Genomic DNA, 9670 nt, shown 5'->3' with positions numbered 1-9670 from the left:
ATTTCTCTCTGACACATATTTGGCTGAGAGGGTAATATTTTGCTCTAAGTGTTTCCCACTAAACATTGTGACAAAGTTATGTTGATGTTGCATGGCAATTTGATGTTTAAACTGAAATTTAAAAACTGCTTGTGCATACATAAATTTGTGATTCACTAGATTGTGCCATGAAAGCCCCTGTATCTGAGTTAGTATTCTGTTGAATCCACAGCTACCTTAAATTTGTAGACGTTGCTATCCTTGCACGAGAATCACCCATTAAATTGGGATGACTGGAGAACTATTTCTGGGCTTTACAGAGATTAACCAGACTTTACTTCCTACTATTGAAAATGCTTCTGTGACATGCTGTGCGTTGGCAACTGAATAACAGATTGACAGGTGTAAGAAATTGCCATGTCCCCTCAGATGTTCACTGGATTTTTAAAAGTAGATGAGCCCCCAGAAAGCTGCTGGGTACTGCTGTCTTGGAGCAGTTACTGTGAGTACCACGAGAGAGTGTTAACCAAGCAATGTGTGTATCAGCTGTGGGAGCTCCAAGGGAATGGAGCTGCTCCAATATGTCTTAAGGGACAGGGTGTGCAGTACCCATCCTGCAAACCTGGCTGTGCAGCATAAGGAAAGAGGCAGGGAAGAACTGAGCCACTGCATCATTCCTCTCCATCCCCCTTATTGCAGTCAAGCTTATGGTAGTTTAAGGAACGGAAATGAGTTTGGTAGAATCAAAACCTCACCTCTGAAGATAAACTCGTCTTACACAGTTAGATATTCTGTATTTAACAACACAGTCATGCAGTGACTAGAAGAAAGGTTTGCTGCACTGGATGGGCATGCATGGCTTATCTATTTTTGAAGACACCCTGCCTCATTGAATCCAGCCTTGTCAGAGGTGCACTGAATGAGTCCTTGTACCATCAGTGCTCATCGCTCCTCTTTGTTTGGCACACACTTTGTACATCTCAGTATGGACTTGGAGGTGGAAGAATACAAGCAAGAGTGACAATAACATCTTTTAAAACTGTATTTAAATTATTCTAAAAATACCTGTGCTGAACATAAACAGCATCTGCACATCATGTGTTGTGTGGTCAAATTTTTTATCGGTATTTACTGTGCTGCAGAGAAGTCTTACACTGAAGGAACCAGCTCTTTTCTCAAAGAGCTTGTGTGCCTCTGAGCTGAGGCTCTGGCCCAAATCAGGATGACCCTTGCATGTAATACTCCCTAATTAGTTGCTTCCCATTAAGCCTGGTCTTGCAATTTGATTTCTTGCATTCACAGACAGGGGCCCCAGCAGCCTGCTTAGATCATCATAGAATCATAGAATGGTTTGGGTTGGAAGAAACCTTAAAGATCATCTATTTCCAACCCCCCCTGCCACAGACAGGGACACCTTCCACTAGACCAGCTTGCTCAAAGCCCCATCCAACCTGGCCTTGAACACTGCCAGGGAAGGAGCATCCACAACTTCTTTGGGCAACCTGTTCCAGTGTCTCACCACCCTCACAGTAAAGAATTTCTTCCTAATATCTAATCTAAATCTACCCTCTTTCAGTTTAAAATCATTATTCCTCATCCTATCACTACATGCCCTTGTAAAAAGTCCCTCTCCAACTTTCCTGTAGGTGCCCTTCAGGTACTGGAAGGCTGATCTAAGGTCTCCCCGGAGCCTTCTCTTCTCCAGGCTGAACAACCCCAACTCTCTCAGCCTGACTTCATAGGAGAGGTGCTCCAGCCCTCTGATCATCTTCGTGGCCCTCCTCTGGACTCGCTCCAACAGCTCCATGTCCTTCTTATGTTGGGAGCCTCAGGGGTGGATGCAGTACTCCAGGTGGGGTCTCACAAGAGCGGAGTAGAGGGGGAGAATCACCTCCCTCGACATGCTGGCCACACTGCTTTTGATGCAGGTCATACCTGCCTGCATAGTCCTTCTCCTCCTCATTACCCCTGACCTCCAGCATCAGGACCAATACCTGATTTGAGCACCCAGGAACGGAAGAGGGAAGGAAGAGCAAGGAATAGTCCTTGTGGTTCATCTCTTTTTCCTTGACCTTAGCAGGGGTTGGGAGCACATGGCATACAAGGAGTGGCTGACAGATGGGTTTATGCAATCTTAAGAGGCTGCTAAAGAGGAATATCCTTGCTGTCTTCAGCTACCTAACAGAAGTGTACAGAGAAGGCAGAAACAGACTCTTCCCAAAGACAGGATGAGAGGCAAGGGCACAAGCTGCAACACAGGAAATTCCAATTAGAAACTAGGAGAAAAAAATTCACCCTGAGGGTAGTCAAACATTGGACCAATTTGACCAGAGAGGATATAGCACCTTTGTCAACAGGATACTAAAAATTTGTCAGAACAAGATCCTGAGCAATCTGATTTCAATGCACTTGCTTCGAGATAGGGCTTGGACCAGACGACCTCCAGAAGTCCCTTCATCACTCTGTCATTCTGCAGTTCCAGCATTAGCAGTGATTTTGCTGCAGCAAACAGCAGTTTCTTAATGCCTTTCTCCTATTCCCGTTCAGAAGTGAACCTAACCACCCTATTGCACTCTGACCTCCAAGGACACTGAGGTAAGGGGTGATGTCGCATATGCTGGGGAGCTTCAATGATTTATACAAGTTTCAAGCCTCAGAGCTGAGTTCTCACCCTGGTTAAATATCTGTTGAGGATGTGCCTCAGCAAGCACCCTGACCTCACACTGATAATGCCTTGCATGTGTTTGTTCTGTAGCTATCTATCTATCAAAAGACTTACGTGGTAATTTATTGCTTTATGCAAGTGGCTGATAGTAAATGAAGCAATCAAAACCCACCAAATATTCTTCTGGGCAGTAACACGGAAGAGTTACCAGGGTCTTGTGTGTCATTATCTCCCGCACTGATCCCTTGGGTGTTCTTTCTGCCATTTCTGTCTCCATAGCACAAACATTGTCCTCTTCCTACTATTCACTCCATTAGATACCACTGCACTGTCACAGCACTTCACTATAACAAAATTAGAAAAGCAACCTTGTTCCAGTGAATGTTGCTAGTACAGCCTCCTTATGCTGACAAAACTGACCTTACTTCCTATTCTTGTGATCTTAAAGTCAGCAAAGCATGCAGAGGCAAGTCATTGGTTCCTTTCAGTGACATACCACTGGAACAAAAGACCAAGCCTTTTTGTCATAGGAAATGCACATATCCATGATGAAATAAATAGCGATTTACTCAATATATTACATGGATTAATGGGTAATCTCAAAACAAATATAAGTGGACCTAGTAGGGAAAGAAAAATCTGGAAATCACATTGCCTTTGGCTACTTCAAATCAACCAGCACCAACTGAAAAACATATGCAAATATCACTTAAGTAAATTCACCCTTCTCCACTAAAATCTGTCAGTCACAAGAACAATGAATATTACTGGACGACTAAATATTGAATGCCAAGTATATGTTTTACTAATTGTAGTATTTTATTATGTCATCAAGTGAAGGAAAACTGTCAGTGTTCTCAATAACTGTGTACACAATAAATGCCTGAGAGATTGTTGCCATGAGTATTATCTGTCAAGCAATATCAGTGCCTCAATTATTGTTTTCTTTCAGCAAATATAGAATCAACCCACAAAGAGTGACGGTGGTAGAGCACTGGCACCTTTATAGCTCTGTAACTTTGCCAATGAATGATTTAGCCAAACACCCAGATGGTGTGAATCAACACAGCTCCATTGACTTCTTCAGAATTGACCGACTTTAGACCATCTGAAGACCTGGCCCATGGAAATCATCAGTAGGTCTTCCAGTCACATGCCATTGCAGGGGTGTCTGCTGCAGTCTTAGCGTTCCAGCCTCTCTCAGGCTTAGCCCAGGTCTTCCTCCATCTGATGCTTCCCAGGCAGTGCCAGCACTGAGAGGGAATACCAGCATCCACGTGGAAAAAATATTTCATTTCTAGCCTAACTGCTTGAAGATAAAATCTTAGTATCAGAAATCTCAAAAAAAATAAAAAAAAACAGAAACCCAAAGGTGAATAAAATGATCCTGCTGTCCAACTAAAAATGTTGTCTCCTAATTTCTAAACCACATCTCCTGATTTTTTGGACATGATAGTCCTGCTACTATGTTTTGATCAGTTAAGATTGAAAGACAAAAAATTAGTGCAGCTTTCCCATTTTCTGCAAGAAGCCAACACATGCTTTGAACCACTTCATTCTTCAGGATGTTTTCCCTGACACTCTGTTCCAGTTTTCTTCTTCAGGATTTCTCTTGTCTGAGCAACTGGGAGCTGCATTTCAGATTTCAGGCACTTGGTACTACCTGTTGTTTGGAGTTCTGGTTCCAAAGTTGATTGCTGTCCATTTGTTGGAAAAAACGGACCAAGAAAGAACTGCATTCAAGAAAAAAACACAGCGTCCCGAGTTCTGCAGATCTAAAATATGTCATCCCTACAGACATACAGCTTAACCCTCACTTGTGAGGACTGCAGTAGCTGGTAGCACTGATGTGGCTTTAAATTGTATCCATTCTCAGAATCTTTTTGGCTTTCTTTTATGTGCAATATTTCCTTTCACAAAGTCTTCAATTTTGACCAAGCTTTGTTTATGAACAGAGAGATGGCTCCTAAAATCAGGATCCACTTTTTTGCAGTAAATTCCTCTGTCTTTCGTGTACATAGACCACTGTAGAATAAGACAGCCTTAGCAGGGTCACTCCTACTGAAATACGTAGGAATATATGTAAAGCACTGAGAGGGTTTTATGAACCCCTGGTGAATCTGTTGCCTACACATTGGATAAATTTGCAAGATGGCTTTGAAATAGTCTGTCTGAGTAATTATCTGTTAAAGAACCATTGTTGTCTATTTCAGTGGCTTTCTGCCATGTTATAATTAATGAATCTTTGTGCTGATTAATTTTTTCTGTATTAATTAAAATGATACAATCAAGTCATTTGGGCCAAATACTTAACAAAGGTTTTTGATAGGGAATGTAGTCTTTCATTTTCTTGCTACTGAATAATTACAGAGAAAAATCAAATAAGAGCTTGTTTACATGAGAAATTAGAATAGCTGTTTCACTTTAAATTCATGTCCTTCCTTAATCCTAAATAACTCTCAAAAGGGCCTAATTTAGGGAGTGAGTAGAACAATGAAGTTATGCCTATGTAACTTTGTTTATACTCAGGACCTAAAGGAAGTGCGTCCATTTGTTTTGCTTAATTTTAATGAATTGCTATAACAAGTAGGGGATTTTCTAGGCATGTGCTCCCACTCATGCACAGGCACATCCCATCAACATTTTGTCAGTCCTATGCTAACATGGTGTGTATGTGTATATATGTGTGAAGGCATACACAGCACCTCGTATGGCCTCAGACACCTAATGTTCACTTTATGTAGCTGACCACTGCTAGATATGGGGCTCCATGCTGTGACAACTAATGAATTTTTTCCTGGTCAAGTGGTTGTGGGCTCTGCTTCTACAGAGGAAGGTTTTACACTACACTTAACACCATGCACAGCCTGATGAAAGACTCCGTCTCCGTATTTCAAGGATTCATTGGAATACCTTTGCCCGTTCTTCTTCCCTTTAATGTATTTAAATTTCTGTCCTGAATGATTCAAGAGCAACCTCTCAATTCAATTGTATCCTTTCAATTGTTTCCTACTATATTTCCAGCCCTGCCTAAGGTCAAGTTCCAATAATGGGCCAACAGGAGCCTTATGAAATTCAACAAGGACAAACTCAACGCTGTGCCCCCGGGAGGAAGAAACCCTTACAACAAGGCAGTCTGGGGAGCAGCTCTGCGGAGGAGGTCCTGGAAGTGATGGTGGGCAGCGAGCTGAGCACTGGCCAGCAGTGAGCCCTGGCAGCAATGAAGGCCAAGAGCACCCTGGGCTGTGTCAGTAGGAGTACAGCCAGCAGATCAAGGAAAGTGATTATTCCCTTTATTCAGCAGCTGTCAGACCACATCTAGAGCACTGCACCCAGTTTGGGGCTCCCCAGTATGAGAAATGCACTGATAAACTGGGGTGAGTCCAGGGGAGGGCCACTGTGATGGCTGGGGCTGTAGCTTGTGCTCTGTGAGGACAGGCAAAGGGACTGGGGTTTGTTCACCTGGGGAGGGAAATGCTCTGGGGGCACTCCACAGAAGCCCCCAGAACCTACGAGGAGCTTATCAAGGAACTGGAGCCAGGTTTCTCCCAGAGATGTGTCTGGAGCCTGAGAGGCAATGGACATAAAGTGAAACCACGGAGGTTCAGACTGGACAGAAGAAATGTTTCCCCACAAGGACAATCAAGCAGTGAAGCAAACTGCCCAGAGAGGCTGTGCAGTCTCTGTCCCTGGGGGTTTTGAAGCCCACACTCTGGGTACAGCCTGGAGCAACCTGGCCTGATCTTGTAGCTGACCCTGCTATGAGCATGGGATTGGGCTAGAGGCCTCCTGAGGCCCCTTCCAGCCCGAATTACCCCATAATCCTATATGTGTCAGAGAGGAATTAACCTATACAATACATTCCCTTTGTAATCGGGGCAATATGAAATGTCACTAATGTCCTTCTACTCCTCAAGATATGTATTGTTGTTTCAAGTCTTGCAGATATATCATAAAGCTTACCTAAGCAAATCTTGGAAATAAGCTGCAAAAACTCTTCCTTTTTTTGATTCTGAAAGTTAGGAAACATGAGCCCAAGATGAAATAATGCTTCACTAAAAGCAGAATAATTTACAGCAGCATTCAATCAGATAGTTTAGGAGGAAATAAAGCCCTAGTATTAGGTTATGCTAAATATAAAGAGCCAAACCAAGCCTGGGTGTAACTCTTTAGAGTTTTGATTAAATTACTTTGAGATCTGAATGGAATATGAAAATACTTTTGAGTTTTCCTACCACATACCTAATGTACTGCTGGCATGGAAAAGGGATTAGAAATTGAAGGACATATAGAGAATTGTGCCAGAGCAAGAGTTTGTCTGTGGAGGAACCTCACAGCATTTCATAGATGCCTTCTCTTAGTGATCTGTCTATGACTAAATGTCCCCTCCAGACATACAGAACACGGAGGACATTGAATTAAGTGTCTTATCTGACTGCCTCAGATATTTAGACCGTAAATTTCAGGAACAGAACTTAGCACAATGGAGTCAGTGCTGGTGGATTAGATTTCTGGAGAATTATCACCAGACAAAAAGTTAATTATTAGTTACTGGTAAGATTAGCATTCTGCAATACTACCTCTAATTCTTATCAGCTGATCTTTAGCTGTCTCTTAGCAGAATCTTAGCAAGAACCCTGAATCTCAACACCACCAGCTATTGAGAAGGTATGGAATCACAGCTCCGTAATTGTAGTATAAAATCGTCTCCTTATTCTCCTGGCAAAATAATCATTCAGTATAAGCTATTGGAAGCAGAGAACCTTTCCTGTTAGCTAATATTAGCATTCTCACTACTTTTAGCAAAAATATTAAAACAAATATAAAAGTACCTTAGCCTGAAGTGAGAAAAAAGAATGTGTAACAAAAACCAATCTTCTCAGGTTCTGGACATGTCAAAAATGGTTAACTGTTCAGCAGTCCCAGCCCTAACTGCTAATGGGATAAAACTAAAACCTCTTTGTCAATTAATTAACTTATCCCTGCTTCTCAAATTAAGAAATCAAATAAAGATAAACACATAATTTTCTTTCCTTCCATGCTTCAATTCCCAGAAGTGCTGCAAGTACTTTTTCTACAAACAGCCTCAAATGATGAAAATTATGCAAACGGTACAGTAGATAAATACAACCAGAAAGAACCCTTTAAAATACTGTTCTCTATTTGTTTAAAAGAAGAAAAAGGAAGTGTTGAAGTGCAGAGGTGTACAAGAGCAGGTGAATAAGACTCTGTCCCTGACAACTGTGACCGCAAAATTCCCACTGAAGTTATTTCTGCACAGAGGAGCCACGTACAGAAGGCACCCTCCAGCGCCCACTTAATAAAATGTCAAACAGTGCTTCTCCTGCCATTCACTTCTAACATAAAGATAAATAGCCACTTGTTATCCTCCTCCTCCAAAACCTTATCATCTTAGGACCTCCTCACCCAGAAGGGACTTGAGCCCGCATCTGCTGCAATAGTGCAAGCCAACAGTTTTGCAGGAAGGTTGACAAAGAAACAGTGAAACTGGGCCACTCTCACCCAAAAGAGAGGAAAATAACTGTTGCTATCAGTGGATGTTCTGCTGCTCTTTCCACGCAGGTGTGTTTCGGAGCCACTGGGAAGAAGAGCAGGGCATGGTGATCTCAGGGGTCTTCATGATGGTGCAGTCCCTCCAGGGCTGTAGCCCTGTGCTTGGGACCTTCAGCACAGAGACAAAGTCGTTACTTTGACTCCTGCTCCCAGGACTGTTTTTTTGTTACACAAATCTCTCATTAATTCCAAATTTCAAGGAAAGAGAAAGCTGTCAGTCCCATTCTTTGATCAAATGGGTGTCAGGGACTATCCAAGAGAGACAAATATAGGCTGAGAATGGTGGTGCCTTTCTATCGCTTTGAGTTCAGCACCAGAGCTCCAGAGGGGTGTTGAATAAGCAGCTTTGAATGGATTCGTCTTGAGTAACTCTGAACTGGTTCCTGTGAGTAACTCTCCTTGGTTTTCCACTTCAGTGATGGGGGTCTTCAGTTACCACTCTGGGGCACAGGGTGCATGGGAGAGTTAAGCATTTCACTTCAGGAACTGGGAACCAGATATCCAAGAAGTTGCAGCATGGCACCTGACTCTTCAGCAGTCATGTCTGCTACTGACAAGTAATTTATATCCTCCTGGTTAATTCTGTACCTAAAACTCAAGGATCCTAATTTGGCACAAGAGAGTTCAAATGCTGTGATTCTGAGAAGCCAGAAAGGAAGATTATAGAAAGGAAAAGGACTTATGGGGAAAAAGTATTTGCTTATGAATGCATAATCAAACAGAATGGGTTTAAATGTGAAAATCCATCTGAAGAAAATAAATTTTTAATCTACCTAATTTTGACAAGATAGGTGGTGTAGATTTTTTCTCTTCAGGGAGCCCATTTGCCATTTCTTCCACTCACCAAAAGCCTCCATCAACCAGTGGTTGTTCTTGAGATATTTCCCTATCTCAGGGAGATCCCCTGTTGCCATTTGAGCCATCTTCTTTTCTAACATGCAGAGGACAAATCTGAGGTTGAAACTCCTCTATTTGTCAGTGTAAGATAAAGATATAACTAATACGCATCAGCAGTCACTATAAGGAACAGAAATTATTTCAGACTCTTTTAGGAATTCTCTAAGCCTAAGCTTATCAGCCCAGCAAGGTATTTGGACATCCTAGCTTAAAGCATATGAGCTACCCTAGGATTTCATGTGATTTAGGTAACTTGAGTTCACTTATTGAATCAAGTTGGCATAAAACACTAATCCTTCTCTTGCCTCCCTCCGACACGTATTACTGTGGACAGTGGGTACTCCGTTTCATAACTGGGCACAGAATTGCAGCATTAGTTATGGTTTTCAAAGAAACAGCATTAAAATTGGTGCTCAGGAACAGTTTTATCTGTTGCTGCATTTAAAAAGGGCACCTACAATTATACGATTAATACCTAGCGTAAAATTGTACATGCATGACATGTTTGTAGAAGAGGTCATATTTTTCTAGCTATTCAATTATGAGTCACATCAA

This window comes from Nyctibius grandis, chromosome 5, assembly GCF_013368605.1.
Source record: "Nyctibius grandis isolate bNycGra1 chromosome 5, bNycGra1.pri, whole genome shotgun sequence".
NCBI classification, from domain to species: domain Eukaryota; kingdom Metazoa; phylum Chordata; class Aves; order Nyctibiiformes; family Nyctibiidae; genus Nyctibius; species Nyctibius grandis.
This window is presented reverse-complemented; position numbering follows the sequence as displayed.